This window comes from Marmota monax, unplaced genomic scaffold (genome assembly GCF_021218885.2).
Source record: "Marmota monax isolate L192 unplaced genomic scaffold, Marmota_monax_Labrador192_F-V1.1 WCK01_AAM20220418_F8-fsc00010, whole genome shotgun sequence".
Classification (NCBI taxonomy): Eukaryota; Metazoa; Chordata; class Mammalia; order Rodentia; family Sciuridae; genus Marmota; species Marmota monax.
In genome coordinates this window covers 2,872,527-2,892,671 of record NW_026692321.1, presented here as the reverse complement: position 1 = coordinate 2,892,671, position 20,145 = coordinate 2,872,527, and the positions used below count along the sequence as shown (strand labels likewise).

The window sequence follows — 20,145 nt, the reverse complement described above, 5'->3', positions numbered from 1 at the left end:
TCCCCTCCCCTCCCATCACTTCCCTCTACCTAATCTAAGGTAATGCTACTCTTCCCTAGTGCCTCCCACCTTATTGTGAATTAACATCCACATATTAGAGAAAATATTCAGCCTTTGGTTTTGTGGGATTAACTAATTTCACTTACCATGGTATTCTCCAACCCCAACCATTTACTGGCAAATGCCATAATTTCACTCTTCTTTAAAGCTGAGTAATATTCCATTGGGACAAAAAAGAAAAAAAAAAAAAAAAAATATATATATATATATATACATATATATATATATAAATAACATTTTCTTTATCCATTCATCTATTGAGGGACACCTATGTTGGTTCCATAGTCTAACTATTGTGAATTGAGCTGCTATAAACATTGATGCATTACACTGTCATGTGTAACTAATTAAAACAAATAAAAAAATTAAATTGAAAGTGTATGTACACTATTCAATTGCCGCAGTCCGGCTGCAGCAAAATAACCAGGGGGTGACGAGCAACTTGTGTACAGCAGGAGTGGGAGCCGTTTATTGTAGGACAGGAGGGGTATATATATACGTTATACACAGTTTATCTTAATTAACATAAACTAGATACAGCAGTCAACCAATAAGGAATCCCCACACTTAATGGCTCGCTGGAGTTACTTCACAAACCACTCCCTCTGGCAAAATGCCAGGCGCCATCTTGACTTGTTTACAGACCCTAACATTCAATGATGAACAAGTGACTATGAAAAATGAAGGGTTTTTTTCAATTTTCTGCTCTTCTCTTCACAAAGAAAACCAGCTTTAGCAGGTTTTTTTTTTGTCTCCCTCCACTCTATTTAGATACAAGTATTTAAATATAATACACATTCACATACACTTATTTTTACACAAACAATAGAATACCATATAAACTTCATTTTATTTACCTTTTTAGAATACCAAAATTGGTCCAAAGAGGAAAATTGACCCAAATGTTTGCATTTAATGGCTACATAATTTTCTCTTGGGTAATAATAGTGTGTGTGTGTGTGTGTGTGTGTGTGTGTGATGGTAGGATTTGAAATCAGGGCTTCACACATACTAGGCACATGTTTTCTCATTGAGCAATACCCCCAGCTCTAATTCATTTAAAAATATGTTATTTCTGTCTCTTATTTGATAAAAGTTGTTTTTAACCATTCTCTATAAATAATGCTACAGCAAAGGTTCTTATGCAGATATCTTTTCACATAATTTCTGTGTGAAGATAAGTTTATAAGATGATTGGTGTGTTAGAGTACATAAAAGTATCGATAGTGTCACTCCATTGTACAGAATGCCCTCATGATGGAACTTTAGCTGTGTATCCTTAGATTTCCAAATATTTGTGAGCTAAGCATTACTTCATTACTTGACTTTTCTTCTACAAAGCGTCCAACAAAATCCCCCAACTCCACACATGATTTAAATGTCATGTGTTTTAATTATAATATCTAATCCAGGTAAATATTTCAGTTCTTTTGCTAAAAGCTTTGTGTGGCTTTCAAAAGAAAACCAACTGTGGTAAGACATCCAGACATGCCCCTTCCCTTTAACGAGTCAGGTCTCAAGATCCAACTCAAAATCTGCATCCCCAGCTTCAGTTGCTCTGATTTCCCCAAATTGGCATTTGTCCACTTCCTCCCGGCCCCTGCAGTCCTCTGCCCTCAGTTAAGCACCAACGCGGTTCCTGCTGGGTCTGCCTCACCCTCCATGGCGGGCTTCCTGCCTCAGGCAGGTTCCTGTCCCCGTGCAGACCTGTCCCGGTGGCCAGGCTCTGGAGCAGCCTGCAGCCTGGCATCACATCCCCCTGAAACCAGGAAGCAGGGGATACAGCAGTTCCAGACTTAAAGCACAGAGCAACCCTAACTCCGCATAAAAGGAGAAAGTAAGAAGCAAAATAAACAGGATAATGGACAAAATGTATTTGTTTAAACTTTCAAAACTTCCAGAGTTGAAGATGAACGCTCAGGTGGAAACCTGCTTGTAGAGAGCGACGTCTCGTTGCTGTGTCATGGATCTCTCCTCTCTGATCCGGCCTGGGGGACCTCCGCGCTCTGGAACTGCAACACACGAGGGTCCCTGTGCTTAGGAGTGAGGACCTAGTGGACTGGGGTGGTCTGAAAACAGCTCACCCTGTTGACCTCCTGGGACTGGAGCAGAGAGGCCAGTCGGGCCAAGCATCTAAATGAAGCAATGCTGGGTCTCCTGGAACGCCTGGGAAAGGTTTGTGGTATCAGAACCGATGAAGCCAAGGATCAACCCTAAAAATAGGCTGAGAATCCTGTGGGATTTGCTTAATACACTCAAGCAGCGGCACAGTTGGTTTTCTGGCTCTCTCCCCCTCCCTCAAATGCTCCCTGATGGCTCAAAGCATCCGCCCAGCAAGCCAGCAGCCCTCGGCCCAGGACTCTGTCTCCTCTGGTCTGCAATGCCCTGGGCCTAATGTGTTCCTGCTGTATCCCCAGCAATCGTGAGATGGACAGCACTGCAGACACCCTTAGCACTCTACAAAAACCAACTTCCAGATTAGCAAGATGACGCAAAGTCACCTGGAATCACAAGATGCCACAAACATCCAAACGGTTGAGTCTGCAGTTTTTAAAATACTCATACAGGTAGTAATTCATCTTTCTATTTAGGAGGAAGATGTTTTTGATAAGACGAGACTCCAAAGCCGTGGATGTTTTCTGTATCATGTTTCAGAAAACAAAAACCGGCTCTGCTTTATTTGCTTGAGCTCCACAGAAGAGCCATGTTTAATTTCCAACAAAATAAATTTTCAAGAAAAACGACTTGGTCAGCGAATGTGAGGTGATTGCTGCTCGCATACCCCTTTAAGCTGTGCCCCGCAGTATGTGGGGTACCTGCATTTCTCTCCAATAGCTCGAGCTCCGGTCCAGATCCTCAAAGGCCCCATCCCAGAAACAGAGCTCAGGTCCCACGTTGATATTTTATTAGTCGACAAGCATTTTAATCTCTTACAAAGCAAATGAATTTCTTCTGAAACCTTACTTTCCTTCCCAGATGCAGCTATATTTCTACATGAAGCAATTACTCCAGGGGTCCATCGTACAGCCTCGCAAATCATAAATTTCCAGTCAAACAAATCACTTTACATTTGATTTCAACAAAGATAAAAAAAAAAATTAAAGGTGCTGACTAAGAACTTTGGGAATTTGCTTAACTACTTCGTGCTTTAATTAAAAATATATGTATTGATGCGTTTCATTTCCCTGCGAGCAGCAATATGGAAACAAGTTCTTACCAGTTCGGAGCCGGGCCTTCCCATGGTGTGCTCTGCAGGTCTACCCACTCCTTCTCCTTCCTCTAATCAGTAATCAGTGCTTTTTGAGGTTTATGTGTACAGTGTGTAATTTGATTTTCTTCCCTGGGCTATTACATAGACTGAATACAGAGATTAAAAGCACCTATATTTAGAATCAAGAAATCATGCTATGTGTTTTTGCTTCTCCTCAATGATGAGCCCTGCACGTTAATCAAGGTAGCAGGCTTCAAGTGATGCTGTGGGTTTCTGCTCAGAGGAGGCACCCACTCCTTCCCAGGGTCTCAGTGTTAGGAGTGGACCTAGGAGACAGGAACCAGTGGGCTCCAGCTGGCTCCATTCATCCCATAAAAGAGTTCCTCTTTGATTCTCAGCCCTAAAACCTTGATAAACTTATGACACTGTGAACCTCCCTCCATGGTGATGATGACATTTTACTCCTCATGGTAAGCTGATGGTTTCTACAGAGAGAATGGCAGACTCTAGATGGTGTGAATAAAACCCACTGATTGGGATAGCCAGCCCAGCTGGCCGGGCCTTGTCGGTGCCCTGTCTGACTGAATGGTAAGGATTGCACCTGGGTTGCTAGGACATTAGAACACACCGGATTTGACTGGAGATTAGAGCCTGGGACAGGTTTCCCTGAATTATAGGATTTTATAATGATGGAATTGACTGAAACTCTATACTTACTTTCTCTCAATTCTGTTGATTTATAGATGAGGAAACAATAGTCCAGGAACCAAAGAGAATGGACCAGATATATTCAACTAATTGATCAGCAAAGCAAAAATACCATCAAAATTCTCTGGATCACCAAACCTGAGTTAGTCCTAAAATGGCATGCATTTGAATGGCAGATATCTTTTGGAAACATTACAAAATTATCCAGAAAATTTAACATCTGATTTTTAATGCCTGGGGGAACCAGATTTGTGAATTTCTAATGAAGACACATTTTTTAAAGAAATTGGGGGAGATGTTTTATTTAATGTTTTTGAACAGTGATAACAGGAGAGTTGTTGATGTGTCTGAGTTATACCCTTGGGTTTGATTACCTCCTCTAAACCAGATATAATAGGATAGGAGTGATTTCCACAATCCAATAGGGAGAATTTCAGTGGCCTGATCTGGACAGAGTAGCGGTATCATTCAATGCCTGGGACGGACTCCACATGGACCGAGTTGGACAGTGCCTGTCCCCTCCCCCAGGGATTTTCTCACCTGCATGGTGGATTTACAGCCAGCATTCCTCTGCTCCTTACTTGGTGATGATGATGATGAGGATGACTCCGTGTGTCAGAGCCATGAGTTGGGCTGTACCCCCTGCGTGAGACCTGTTCCATTGGTACAACAGCACTCATCCGCACTGTACAGGGAAACTCTGTGCCAGGTTCTATGACCTTTTGTTTCCTGCCACACAAGTTGTATAGCAGTAATATCCTTAATCATGTGTGATGACGTTGAGGATTGGAAGGAGCATGAGTTAGAGATTCCTATGTCCTCGTCTTCCTGGGGACACGTCATCTTGGGAACTGCCTGAGCAGGAACTTGTCCATCTCTCTGCCCTTCACCAGTGTCCTTCCTGGGGAACTTGAGGGTCTGTGATGTCCCACTGGGGAGAACAGAGCCATCTGGTTTTTGCTGGCCCGTTTCTCTGTCACTTGTCGGCATCAGGCTGCCTTTCTCTCACTTCCGCAGGGCACTGTGCTCAGAGGCAACCGGCCTCCATTTCCAGTTTTGAAAGGTAGAAAAGCACAAGAGTTAGTGCCCATCTTCTGCCTTCAAATGCTCATTTCTACCGTGTGACACTGGACAATTCAGTTTCTCTGAACCTCCATATCTCCAGTTACAAAGGAAGGTGACCTTAATACTATTTCATAGGATTGTTCTCAAGTTTACAAAAGGCAGTTTCTTAAAAATGCTCAGAAGACATGAGTGGAATCAACAAACATGTTTCATGGATTCACTGTTCTTATTACTTGTGGTAGGTACATCCTGGGCTGGGTCTCCCAATAGATGTACAAACTCCAACTGCTTCTGTTCCTAAAGATACAGGCCAGAGAGAAGTGCCAGACCCCATTCACCTAGCTTCCCAAGCAGCTAAGAGGGCCCTGAAAGCTCTGATCTGTGACTGGAGAGACCTGAGTACAGCTCTTCACTGGCGCTGTGTCGCCATTCAGGAAGGCGAGGACTTACCATTACCCCTAACCTTCTGACAGTTTGGATGGTAACTTCATAGATTTTGCTGAGCTGCAAGGAGTGCCACTGTAAGTAGCCGCAAGTAGCTGCTTCAGCACACTCGCAGGCAGGTCAGACTGCATTTAGACAGTTCGTTTTCTAAAGTGTAAAGAATCTCTTACAATGGTGACTCTTTAATCATCCACATTTTTCTTTTCTTTTGAAATGACAATGTCAGGTTGTCATTTCTCCTCGTGCTTCTTGAGGTTGGGTGGACTGAGGGTCCATCTGGGCTCTGGGGCCATTGGGAGAAAGCATGAGCATCCAGAGCAGCTTTCCTGGGTTTAATGCAGGTATAAATCACCAGGGAGCTTCATGAAATGTGCATCTGACTCAGTACTGGGGAGGCGGGCATGGAGAGGGCTCTAACAAGCTGCCTGGTGATGCCCGCCCGGGCTGCTGTACCACCAGGTCCTGGACAACGAGAGAAAATGCAGCAGAGCTTCCTGGTGCTGCTGAGGCTTTTAAGAGTGGATGCTACAGAACCAGCATCTGCCAGCACCTTCGTGATGCAGCCACAGTCCTGGAGATGTGGCCTGAGCCTAAATGACAAAACAAGAAAATGGCCTCCGGAAATAATCAGTTTCTCTACCAGGGATAGCTGATGTCACTGATTCAAAAAATTGGGTTTTTTTTTTCAACTAGGAAGTAGTCTTCATATATTTAATAAAATTCCTTTTGAAGTCCTGGGGGGAATGTCCTAGCCCATCACCTTGGAATTCTTCTCAGAAAGCTCTTGTAGGTCAGCCAAGTTTGCCCTTACCTTACCAAAACACATAGTGACCTTGATCTTGAGAGCTTAGTCATTAGCTGATCATCAGATGTGCTATTCTTGAGAAAAACTTCATGCAAATATACTATTACATAGCTCCTTTTCTAAGGCTGCACATAAACTACATTATTTACTCTTGGTCCAATACACAATCATTATGGTTTTCAATCAATCAAATCTCATCAGCAATGCTTTAATTTTTCATTTGCATAAAGAGAAGCACAGGAGGGTTGTGACAGATCCAAGATCACATGGTAATTTAGGAAGAGAACAGAGACAAATACCCATTTGGTGGGCTTCCAGTTTAATTTCTGTCTATGTCACTACAGTATGTAACTCTTAAATACCATTAGACCTTATCGTTCATGGAGTCTGCACTTGTCAATTCTCCTCCTTTCTAAAATGGTTTTGCAACTCCCAAATCACTCCTCACTCCTTTTCATAGTCATTCACTAAAATGTGCAGAGCAGGGAAACTGAGAGGCCCATCACCCAAGTTGCCTGCTGAGGTTCAGTGGAACCCACTCTACCCTTCAGGCTGTGGCTCCCACACTGGAGCAAGTATCTTGGTTGAGATCTTAGAATGCCACATTGTTTTCCTTTTTGTTGGTGATTCCACTATTTAAAATGAAGTCCATGTGTAATTCTGAAGCATTAAATGGGAGAAGACTGAGAGATGCCTCCTAGTAAAACTACACACGCCAGATATAGTGCTGCAGGCTATGAGTTCAACACTGATTGATCAGCTGTATATTAAATGTGGTGGCATTAAACAGAACCATGCATAAAACATGTTCAACCTGTTGATCACTTGATTCACAGTCAGTATTCAGAATTCAGGGTTCCCAGTGGTTTCATAGAACACGACAAGGACCCACAGCGAGAATGTACTATAGCCTTGGTCTTGCACATAGTTCTGTTCCGGCATCTGCTGCCCATTAGGTTTTAAATACCTTGGTACATATTCCAATAGGGTACCCTGCTTAATTATCACTGACTTTTTTCCTAGGGAAACTCAGAAAGGGAACTTACATGAGAGTCAAAAAAATGAAGTAATCAACCTGTTAGAAGAACCCATCGAAACAGAGAAGAGAAGGAGTCCCTGGCACCTGGAGGATGGTGATATAGAATAGATACATATGCATGTGTGTGTGTGTATGTGTGTAAATATATATATATATATATATATATATATATATATATATATATAGAGAGAGAGAGAGAGAGAGAGAGAGAGAGAGAGAGAGAAAGAGAGGGGTCTATACTTTGGCCTGTAGGGGCACAAATCTCAGATAGATTCAAAAGAACAACAACAACAAAAAAACTTTCTGCAGGTCACTGTGTTTAGGGCTTACCATAACAGGCACTGTATATCAAACTTGTTCATTAAACCATCATCACTTCCCTGGTGACACTGTCTTCAATATCATCTTGTTTGTTTTCATTTTCCTATGTGTCTTTTGACCAACCGAGCATTCACAGTAGGACAAGACCTTTTAGGATCCCTCATCTCCTTTTGCTTTGAATTTCACAATCCTCATTTTATACTTTTCTGTGCTCTGTCCTAAAGGAGAGTATCCTGTCACCAGCCACCACATCACGACCTCACAGATACTTATAACAGCCACTGTAGACACTTGGTCTGAAATTTTAAATTCATCATCATTCTGGTACGTTCCTGTTTTATTTATAGGCCCTCTTTTCTAACAATTGAAGGACACAGTTTTCTTCTTCCCAAACTCTCCGTGGGGACAATTCCCTGGCTAGCCAATGAGTTACTGAGAGGATGTTGGGAAGTCAGCCTGTGAACGTGGCTCTGGGACTAGCCCGCAGAGCCAGGACCAGCATGCGATGTTCGACCTCCCCTGGGAGCCAGCCGCAGCTGCTCACCTTCCCCAAGTAGACAGGAAGCAGCGTGGCAGTGGGAAGGACCCACGGGGCCTTCCCTCCTCAGGACCTATCGTCATGTGTAGGGCTGAGGACTAAATGCTATCCCGTCAACGGCCTGACTGTACCATGTCGTTTACCCTCAGGGAGGAGGGGATGGGGGCCCAAGCAGGGTCCCATCCCAATGTGTAAGAGTGGCTTCTTTCAATGACACCATTCAATGATACCATGATTATTTCATTATTTCCTTTTCTTCTGGAAATGCAAATATGGATGGACCATTTGCAAACTTGCATGACACCACCAAGGTCCATCTTTCGCTCTCACTATTATTCCTTTGTCAATAACTGATCCAGTCTTCTCTGGTTGTTCTATAAGATTTCCTCTGAAAATCATGTACAGTTTTATGGCAAGGTCTATGTCTGGGTTTTGAAAAATGATTCTACTTATGAAGTGGTGATATTTTTCTATCTGAAGACTAAGGGAATTTTTAACTTTGAAGAAAGCCTATTAAAGGTGGTTTTTTGAATTATTTTTATTGCATAATATCTTGCTTTTTATTGACTGCTTCTTTTGGATATATTAAGCATACTTACATGTTAGACTTTTTCCCACTGGCCCTAGTTACTTTACTATAATTTATATTAGTCACTGGGTCTTCTGATGCATCTTCTCAGCAGTGAGATTCCACCTTTGTCTTTTATTTATAAACACTTTTCCAGCTGAGGCAATTTTTCAAGGGAGTTTTTCTCCAGAAGTGCTCTGCATTTTGGAGGTATTTTATGGCATAGTTTCAAATCAGTTTTTGACCAGCTTACCTTTGATTTTCATGCATTAAAGTATAGGTGTAAAGTCTATGAGACCGACTCTGACTCTGTCCATGAGCTGCGGCCAGCTCCTTACTCCTGGAGCCTGTCTTTGAGCTGCAGACAGAGATGTTCTAGTCCCGGCTTAGGACTGGCACAGCCCTTGGTTATATGCAAACTGTCCAAATTCTTCCTCCCATGGTTCCTGTTTTCCTTTACCTCTATTTCAGCGCCCTCTGGGGCAGCCTGAGGAGTCCCCACCTGGCTGGTCATGGCTCCGAGTAGAAGACATGCAGTGCCACCCTTCCATCATAAAGGAGCCCAGTGGAAACAGAAGACACACGCCACCGATCCAGCACAAAGGTCATGCTCTGCTTCTTGAGAGCTTCCCTAGCAACGAGTCCCCTCTCAGGCATCCACGCCTTGTATCTGAGCCACAACTGAGTAGGGCTTGCAGGTCAGGGAGGAGCTCATGAGGACCGGATGGGAACTAAGCCAGGGCATGTGGGAGTGGATTTCCTTGAGCACTCAGTGGAGAGGTTTCCTCTCTCCCTGAAGTCTTCTGCAGGCCTCTGGGCAGGCCCCTGGGCCTGTGGCCCTGTGGGCAGGCGCTGACCTGTGCAGGGCCAGGGGAGCCCTGTGCTGTCCCTTGCCACAGACCCTTGTGCACTCAGGCACCAGGTACAATCTGCAGCCTTTTCTCTCTCTAGGGTCACTTCCTCAAGAACTGCTCACCTGGCACCTCGGTGGTCACCCCTCTCCTCTGTCCACCCCGCCCCATTCCCAGTTTTGTCCCTGTGGTTCATGCTGCTTCTTTGTCCCCCTCTCTATTCCTCCCTCCCTTCTTGCTCTTCCACCACAGACCATAATGTCTGTGTCACTGAGCCCAAAGTTCCAGCCATTCACCACCATGAACTTGGTCACTCTTCCTTGAAGACAAGGAAAATGAACCTTCTAATGTCCCCTTGAAAGAGCAGATCCTTTCCTTCCACCATTATAACGCAGCCAACAAAGGAAGGAAATGTCACAGGAGGCGCAGGGAAGCCCTGGCGTTGTCATGCTGTCAACACCGGCTCTGGGGCCACCGGCCTAACTCTGCCTTCAGGGCTAATGACCTACTGAGGAGGTGGTGACAGAGGCCCACGGAGACCCACAGCGCGGCGTCACATCCACGGGTGACCAGAGCTCAGTGGTCCTGGCATTTTCCTTCAAGAAGCGGAAAACGCGCTCTGTGTTGGAGATCAGAACACGTTAGCCAGTAAGAAAGAGGGGCTGGGGAAGGAAAGGGGAGGGTGGGAGAGTACGGCTCATAAAAGGGACAAAAGAGAGTTTTCCCTCCTGGAGGGAGCTGCAGGGTGGAGCAGGTAGACAGCGCTGGATTCTCCAGGGAGGAGCTTACAGGGCTGTGGGACCAGTGCCAAATCCAGCCCTGGAGGGAAGTGCCAGCGGGCAGCAGGGTGTTGGGCAGTCGGGCTGCAGAGCGCAGAACCGCTGTTAGTGCTCTGTGAGGGGCTCTCCCCAGCGCTGCTTCCCAACCCTGTGTCACTCGGCTGTCTGTCCCTGTGGCAAACACACAGGAAAAGCAGCGTGAGCTTTGGAGGTTTCAGTCCACAGCCACTGTCCCCACCTCTGGGGGCTTCAGGTGAGGCACTGAGCTCACGGCGGAGGAACACACCCGCTCACCTGGCGGCCAGCAGGAAGAAGGGCGGACAGGGACAATGCACCCTTCAAAGCCAGGCCCCAGTGACCTCACCTTCCCACACTCACCTCCTGACGTCGCCGCTGTCTCCAGGAGCAGCAGAGGCTGGAGGGGACGCTTCAGGTGGAGACCACGGGCTTTATCAGTGGGCTGCTCTTCAGAAACTTACCTTCCATAGAGAGAGAGTTGATGATCTCCCCCAGGGAGGTGAGACGAGGGTAGGGTCAGCGCCCCAGCCACTCACTCCCCAGCTCTGTGCACCCTGAGGCCCTGAAGCCTCTCCCAACTACGTCCCGCGGCTCCCCAGGCCCCGCTGAGGGCCACACAGCCCTGGAAGCACTCCATCCTGCCCAGGAAACACGCAGGTGCTGACAGCAGATCTCACGCCACCTGGGTGGCTCTTGAGAACCTGGCCTTGGGGAAAGGGGGCCTCAGGAAAGGGAGTGAGCACCTCCTGCCCGACAGTCCCAGGAATGCAGAGTGGGGCGAGGGGCATGGAAATTGTGGACAGAGAAGAACAGAACAAACTCAGGGCAAGGGGGGAAGACAAAAGCAAGGGAGCCCGGGGGGAGCGTCATGGAGTAGGACACCAGCACCCAGCCTGGAGGCTCTGTGCGGAGGGGCAACCCTCCCGACCTGCACTGGCCGCCTCCTGGCATCACAGATGGCAGCAGTGGCACTGTTCACGATGCACGTCTCAGTGCGTCACTTCATGTTGAAACCCTGCGAGAACTGGCTGTGGTTTCCAGGATGAAGCCTCCCTTTCCCCTGGTGAGACAGCTGAGGCTGCACATTTGCCCCAGCACCTGAACGACCCCGGGCTGTGCCTGACCTCACCAAGGCCAGTCTGGTCTCTCCCCTCCTCCTTCCCCTTCTCTTCTTCCCTCCTGTTCTCTTTCCTTCCTATGTCTCTCGCCCCCTCCTTTATCCTTCCTCTTCCTCCCCTCCCCTCTGTGGTCTTCTGTTCCCTCCCTTTTCCTCCACTCCTCTTCCTACAGCCCCCTTCTCTCCCCTCCTCCCCACCCTCTTTCACCATCACACACTTAGGACCCTACCTCCCTTCTTTTGCGCTCTCTCTCTCTCTCTCTCTCTCTCTCTCTCTCTCTCTCTCTCTCTCTCTCTCTCTCTCTCGATCTTTGCATGGGCTGATCCCCCTGCCCTCAGGAGCAATTCTATCCACACATACAAGCTGATTCCCTCACTGAGACCGTCTGACTTTCCCCAAATTGTGAAGGCATGTCTTTTTCCTCCACCAGATTTAAAGTGTGGTATGTTCAAGGATGAGCTCCCAGTACAGCATGGGCCGAGGGGAAGCATCTGATAAATACTGGAAGGAAGAGAAGGAGAGAGGAAAACAGCCAAGAGGGAAGGAAGGCAACATTTCCAAGCCACTCTGCCTGGAGTGCTGCAGTCATCCCAGGAAAATGAGACATCTCCAGCACCAGGTGCCCCAGGTCCCTGCTCCACCATCCTGTGGTACTGCCCTGGCCCTCATGGTTCATGCAGTACCTTCACACACAGGGACGGGGTGGAGGTGGGGAGAAGATCCTGCCCTCCATCTAAGGAGTCAAACCAAAGTCAGACCCAACTCCATTTCTACCTCATTAGTCAGTGCTGAGGACCATGGCAGCGTGAGCTGGTGGCAGAGCTGGGAAATGCATTATTCTAAGAGGACATCATAAAATTCCTTCTGTTACTATGGAGTAGTGAAAAGTAAGTTCTAGTCCTTCAGTGGTTTTTCACTACGCTAAGAACTTCTTGCACCAATAGCTTGGTGATTCTTTTCTGCAAGCCTACAACAAAAACAGAATTCTAGAGTCTTAAAATTGACACTAGTCTCAATTGCAAAGCTACAAGGAGCAAAACAAAGCAAAAAATAAAAGTGAAGCACTCAATAAACAACAGAATGGAGAATAACAACCTGACATACAGAATCATACGAAAATAGGCAATGTTTTCTTTCAGAATCCACACCCACCAGAAACACACCTCCTTCAAATTTAGTAGCATTAAACAAAAACAAAGTTGTGCTTTGCTGAGACTTTTAAGTCAATATGTGGCATGCCTGCCAGCATTCCAAAGAGGAGCCGGGATTTGATAAATGACATAGCACGGTCACATCAGAACATCATAATCAACTGTGAATTCAAAATATTGCTATGCTGAGGACAAATGTTTGCTGCAGTTTGGCCTGGGAGGGGACAAAAGCAGGTCATTGAGGCATCCAAGTGTTTCTCCTTGCTCCCTGCAACTCTGCCCAACACTGGACTGGCAGCTGGGTGGATTGAGTTCTATCATACATTAATGGGAATGGATGACAGAGTGTCAGCAACTTGAGTGTCACATGTGCTGTGTGGCTGGGGCCAGAGGTCTGGGAGATGGAGTGTGATGGGGCCATCTGTCACCCGAGGCAAAGATGTGCTCCAACCTGAGGCAGCGCATGACACCCAGGTCTCCACCTGATGTTAGACAGCCTGTTTCTTTATTTAAAAGAAAAATAACTAGGGCCGGGTGCCAGGGAGGAGGCATGGGCCCCCCGCCCTCAGCAGCAGGAAAGCTCATTAGTTTAATCTTCAAGCACTTGCAACAGAAAGCAAGCCTGCTCCAGAAAGCCCAGAGAAAGCAGATCTCGCCTCCCCCAGCAACTGGGGTGCGGCAACATGGAGCTAGGACCCTACACAACCCTGCCTGGGATTTGTCCCCCTCCATCTGGGTGAGTGGCATGGCACCTCACTAAAATCCCTTCTCTGACCTCTGAAGCACAAAGACCTCTTCTTCCTCAAACTCAGCAATGGTTCTGAACCCATCACTTCCTATTAAAGCATCCTGCTTCACACTGTTTTGATGATTTTTATGTCCACACCCAAGCCATATTATTCAAAATTCGACTTATGATAGTTCTTTCTAAACCTCATAGGTTTGCAACCCAGAGCAAGAGTTCATCTGAAATAAGGAGCTCTCCACTCTGAATATAAATTGGATCCTGCCACATTCTCCCAATTTCTCTAGCACCGCACAAGCTGTTTTATCAAAGAATGACCGTGGATTAACTGAACTGGTAACGTGTAGATAGCTTCCGATGCGGTCATGATGGTGGCCCTGTGGTTCACTGAAGCCCAGAGCTTGGCTACCAAAACTCACCCAAAGTCTTCTTGCCATGCGGCCTGTGTTCTGGGTAACAGGGAGGTCACTTTGGGAAGCAGGGTTTGTAGCAGACTTACCTCCCACCATGTGCATTTGAGGAAGGAGATTCCATAGGAAGGCTCTGGGGCTGAAGGGTGGGAGGATGGGAAGGGCTGGTTAGCTGCCATCAGGGTGCCCTGAAAAGCACTGGCAGGGAAACTCTGAGAGCCTTGGAAGATTCGCTGGAATTGGCCTCACTGTGGGTTTACACGGCTTCCTTGCCCGGTTCCATCTGAGCCCAGATGGTCAGGTGGAAAGAAAACAGCTAACTGGCCACAGCCCCACCCTCGGTACAGTGAAGTGGCCCTGCTGCCTTCACGGGCACTGGGTTTCCTCAGATGGATGACTTCTCTACACCTTTCCAACGGGCCAGAGAGTTTCAAAGACACACAAGGGTGACTTCGGAATGCTCATGCACTTTGCCCCTGAGAGTCAGTGGTCAGTAGATGGCTGAGTCTCTGAATTTAGGGACAACTGTGAACAAAGGGCGGTGGAGGCAGAGCAAGCCTTGGGATCTTGATAGAGGGCCTTCCCAGGTTTCAGCAGTGCAATGGCCTGAGGGGACATGGAGCCGGACCTGGCTGCAGAGAAGCAGCTCCAAGCCCAGGAGAAATCCAAGCCTCTGCTCCGGCTGTTTTCCTCCCTTAGCAGTGGGGCCAGTCGCTGTTTCTAAATGCACGCTCCTTGAGGATTGGGTTAGGGAGAAGAGGGTGCTGTCCAGTTAGAACAATGATCACAAAATACCCCAGTCCCCACAATGTCGTTCACAAATGGAAATGTTAGAGACATTAGAAGACTGACAGGTGGTGGGGAGAATTCTGCCTTTCTAGAGATCAGTAGAAAGACTGATTTGGAAAGATGATAAGGAACATGGATTCCTAAAATAAAAGTAGGCTTTCCGAAGTGAATTTTCCTGGGTTGAATTAACAGCCCTGTGAGGCAGCGAGTCCTTTGACCATCTGGCCAGGTCTGGAGGAGGCCGGATCACTGTCTGCACAGGCCTGCAGGACGGACTCCTACCTTGAGTGGTCTCAAGTCCTCCACAGATCCACGTGAGGGCATTATACGTGGGAGAGGCCAGGCTCAGGAGCTCAGGGTCCCAGGCACTGGTGGCTCTGGGCACACAGCTGGGCAGTACTGACCAACAAGAGGCACACGACACACACAGCAGCTCTCACAGGGCTCCCCCCTGGGCCCCTCTAGACGCTGGGCGTCTAAAATGCTGAGCTATATTCTCCTGGGAACTGGGGCTCATGCTTATCTTTTTTGGGTTATATAACCAGTAAATAAAGGAACTGAGATTTTAGGGCCTGTACAACCCCAAAACCTGACCCTTGTGAGTGTCTTCCACAGGCTTTATGCACAGATGAGATGATCTTTTCTGAAGTCCTTTGTTCTATAATGTACCTGACAGCAGGACCCGGGTGTCACCTTCTTATCATTTAATGGAAATTTATTGAGCATCTGATATTGGCAAGGACCATGAAGATGCATAAAAATGCTCCTTCCCCTCAAGGAAGCAGGACAGCTCATAAGAATGGTCCCAAAGCACACACTACACTCGGGATGGGCGGAATTCTGTCTGATTCCATCTTCCCGCCATGTTCACGATGCAGAGATGGTCACCCTCTCTAGACGTGAAGGCACTGAGGCACACACCGTGGAACTGAACACATAGGATCTTCACTTAAGAGTGGGACCGAGATTTGCATCCTGGTCTTGTCTCCACACACCTTACACGCACAGGAGCGTCCAGAGGGAAAGGTTAGACAGCACTGGAGACCAGAATAGTCCTGAGCGTGGCTGCTGGTGCCGGTGCCAGTGGCCTGTGAGCCCCTGTGTGCTCTAACCCAGGGTGCTTGTTGCTTTCTGTGGTCCTAACACTGCAGCCTCTGGGTGGGACTAGGAGCACCAGAGGCACCCACCTTCTCCAACTGACAAGGGGGGCTAGCACCTGTCACTTTCCCCTTCCCAGGGAAGAAGCTGCTGTTGGCCAGTGCGTGGTGAGCAGAATCTCCGGCTCTGTGACGTGTACAGCCCACCTGGCCTCCACAGACAGGGCTTTCCTCACCCTCCTCAAAGGTCTCATGGCCAGTTGGCCCAATCATACCCTCTACTTAAAAAAATGAACCATGCAATATGGAGAATAACTATAATGTGTCCTTAGTCAAGTGTCATTAGGGCTCTGTCCCTAATACGTGCCACTCACCAGAGAACGAGGAAGTTCCATCACAGTCACTCATGTGTGCTGCCCTGGTAGTCTAGGAAGAGCTTCCTGGGCCTGCTCATCAGACTTCCCAGCATCCCAAGGTGTCGGATGGGTCACTGTCCTCTCCCTGTGGCTGAGCATCTCACTTAGGTGAGGCCACGTGCTGTGGAATATTGGGGCACCCTGCTTAGGTAGTTAAAATCACAGCAAGAGATTTATATCCCATTTGGGGGATGAAGAGGCTGTTGTGCACCTCACAACACCAACCATGCTTTGTGCTGAAAAACAGAAATTGGGTTTTCCATTGCCTGCCTTCCCACTGGGTCTGGATTCTGGAACATGGCACTACTCTGTGGAGAGCCCCTTCAGTTGGCCCATGAAGATGGACTCAGCGGGAGGAGGTCAGAGGAAGAGCAGCTCTTCTCTGGAGTCTCTGACAGTCCCCTCTTGATGGTTCTCCTGATGACCTTAGGTGCCGGCCACACATCGGCCTCTGTGTACCTCCCAGCAGCGCGGCTGACCCCTGGGTCTCCCCTGCCCATCGCTCACCTCCTGGGGACTGCGAACGTGTTGCACCAGCCACTTTGCCTTTGCCATGAGGAACATTGCTGACCCTTGGACGGGAACGTGAGTGTTTTAGTGGCAACACACCCAGAAACTGAGTCTTGTATTCTGATAGCTCCACAGACCTGGCCAAACAACAGTTGCTTTTTTGTGCTAAAATGTGATGGAAAGGGATGGGCCAAGGAGAGGCTTCCAACCCCTGAGAGGTACCACTTGGAAAAAGAGCTCATTCCGAGAAGAGAGAGCATGACGTTCAGAACTGGGGTAGCTCCCTGCTGTGCACACAGTGCAGGGGTGCTGGTCAGAGTGGCGGGGCCAAGGTGTAGGAGCGTGTCTGTTATGGGAAGCAGCCTAGCATCCTGAGTGGCCTGGGCAGCTATGAGCACTACTGACAGAACTTACCACCTGACAAGAGAACGACATGAAGGTACAGACTCCCGTGTCCTCTTCTGAGGAATGGAGCTGCTACTGCTGCCGCCATGGGCAGCTTTAATGACAGAGGTTCAGGGAAATCGTGCAGAGCAAGTGGGATGTCTGTCCACGTGATAATGGCCCCCTCCACAGGAGCTCTGCAGGGACCCAGGGGGTGCAGAGTCCTCAGAAGTGGTCTCATCTAACCCCCAACCTTCCAAAGGAGTTCTCTACATCCCTTTTGCAAATGAAGAGATTGATCACTAGGAAAGAGAGGAACAGTGATCATCAGGATTACACATGTGCAGGTTCATCTAGTGATTCAGGCACAAACTCTGTAAGAGAAAAACAAAAGGGCCATGTTATCAAGTTCTGGGCTTCCTAAACTCACTCAGTGGCCAGCATCTGGAAGTCACTTCACTGCTTTGGTCAATGGAAATAGAGTAAATAAGAATATATTAGCCACAACCATGAGCATTCAATGATCCTTAGTACAATTCAGGCTCTGTGCCTGGCCCAAGAAATACAAAACATATGTGTGTGTGTGTGTGTTTATATATATATATATATATATATATATATATATATATATATATATATATAGGTATGTATATAATTAATATTGTATATATATATATATTAATTTTTGTATCCATCCATCAAAAATATATATGTACATATATGCCATAAACTACTATGTAAATGTGTAGGAATACCCATTTGTGTAAATATATATTTTTGTGTGTATATACATGTATGTATATCAAGAAGCAGTCACTAACATCAAACCTAGAATAGAATAAGCATTAAGTCTTGGTTTCCTCTTTTCTTTCTTTCTTTTTCCATTTGAGAAGATAATGAAATAAAAGCAGTAACAAAAGAAACCACAGTAGTTTGATGCCATCTTACAAATCACTCTCAAATGTCTTTTCTTTGCAGGAATGCTATTTGTTTACATCTGAAACGCATTAGATATGACCCTATCCAGTCTGTCCATCTTTTGAAGACATTTTTAGGGTAGCAAAATACACCTTTTTTAATTTAAGGATAAAGTAAAATCAATTTTGTTGTCCCTGTCTACCTTTCAAAGGCTACAGGGAAATGTGTTCAGAGCTTACTTCATCTTGCATCATTTGTAGAATGCTCTCTACTGCAGAAGTATCATATTACTCAAAAAGACCTTGCAGTTGTATCAAGTCACAATTGTCTTCTGTGTGTTTTGTTTGCATTTCTCCAAGCCCACCTCTGCTGAACAGGTCCATCCATCAGGAATAACTTCAACCAGTACCAGCACCAACAAACAGGCACAGGTAGGTCCAAAGACCTCATAATTAGTCATCAGTAATAAGAAATCTATGCTTTTAAGTTGAAGCTCCCCTTCTACTTTAGATACTAATTATCTTAAAGGTAAAGCTTCAACTTGAGCTATAAGAACTAGCTTTGTGAATCTGGTTTTCAGAACCGATGGAGCTCTCCTGGGACAGCAGAGTCTTGCTGAGGTATGTGATGTTCTAGTGGCGCTGCTCTGACTACTCACAGTCCCTCCCACGGAACAAAGGAGCCAAATGTCAGGAGTTGAGGCAATGACTTTTTCTGCATAGAGAACTCCACATTTAAATAGTATTTATGCATCAAGAATTAACTCATCTTAAGATAAATTCACACTTCCCCTCTCCAATGGATGCTGAAATAATAAAATATAATTAAAGTGAATGTAATGGACGAGTGCTTCTTGGGAATGTCGTGGTCACCAAACTGTTTCTCCCCCATGGCAGGGATCGGGTGCTTTTATTATTTTATTCCCCTGATGCTATCTTAACTTTGGGAGGAAGGTTAAATTATTCGGAAAGCTATGAACCATCTACATATTTATTCTTTTTAAAGGTTCTGTGGTGTGTTAGCATCTGTATTGCCAGAAAACAAAATTTTCTTCCAAGTTATTCTTGGGCAGGCCTGGGACTCAACCCATATGTCTCACAGTTCCTTGCAGCTCCAGCGCTATTCCTGTGACTGTTCCAAACGTGTCTGCAGAGCTCTTTGCTTCCGTGAATGTGTCGCGCCACCTATGGGCAGGACTACAGAAGTTCACTTTCTTTTATCAGAAGACAAAGCTTCAAGCATTTCATTAAAATGTTGGGGTTTGAGGGTCTTTAAGATTTCAGAAGCACGTGTGTGAAAATTAATAAACTGTATTAATTATTTTCTCTGTAATAATTTTAAGAGGCAGTATTCTGCCACTGAGGTCCTTAGGCTAGGTAAATCAGTAGAGAAAGACAAAGAACTATTTTCTCACTGTAAGCTCTCTGAAAATGTTTGCTTTGGCTCTGCTTTCTGAGCCATCTCTTGGAGAGATCAAATGCACGTCTGTGCACCAGCTCTTAGAAAGAGAAGAACACCATATAAGCCCAAGAAAAAAATAGCTACCCGTCACAGAACTGAGAGCCCAGCCTTTACTGTTGCCTTTCACCATTTTGTAGAGATAGATACAGTGTCAAGACTAACAACTCCTCCTGGACAGACAGCTAGGCAGAACTTATTCTCATAGAAACACTTGCAGCTAGGGCAGCTGTAAAGCTTTTGGCTTTCCTGTGCAGGCTGGACTTCTTGCTCCCTCTGTAGCCAGCAGACCCAGCTACAGAAGAGTCTGAATCTTATCCTTTCGTGAATATGAAGGGGAATCCACAGAAGCAAAAATGTTCTTTCTTTGACACTAAATACCCCACTTTCTATCTTCCTTTGCCTCTTCATGACAGATATCATGGGTGTATACATATGTCCAAACTTCTTCAGATACATCCACAAAATATGTGCAATTTGTCATATATCAATTATGCCTCAATAAAGCTTTCCAAAAATTCAGAGTTGGATGGAAGAGGGAAATGACTTTTAATATTTCTGCTAATCCATCTGCCCAAATGATGGCCATTTTTCCCTTTTTAATCTTCAGCATAACAAAGAGCAGTTGGCCAGCTATTGATGGTGAAACTCAGCAGTCAACTACCTTGTAAATTAGAAGCTGTGGTTGTAAAAACGGATTTGTATATCACCGGGAGTGGAGAGTGTGTCTGCCTTGTAAATT

General features: G+C 46.3%; 2 long non-coding RNA genes across 2 annotated transcripts; one reads left to right on the top strand and one right to left on the bottom strand.

Annotated features, from left to right (window-relative positions):
- Positions 1-1,912: 1,912 nt before the first annotated feature.
- Positions 1,913-14,125, bottom strand: LOC124090562 (uncharacterized). Its single transcript, XR_006851125.2, has 2 exons — positions 13,921-14,125; positions 1,913-2,072 (listed from the first exon to the last, which is right to left on the bottom strand). It is a non-coding gene; the product is annotated as an uncharacterized LOC124090562 (long non-coding RNA).
- LOC124090561 (uncharacterized) lies at positions 13,079-19,584 on the top strand. Its single transcript, XR_006851124.2, has 3 exons — positions 13,079-13,412; positions 18,305-18,376; positions 19,047-19,584. It is a non-coding gene; the product is annotated as an uncharacterized LOC124090561 (long non-coding RNA).
- The last annotated feature ends 561 nt before the right edge of the window (positions 19,585-20,145 follow it).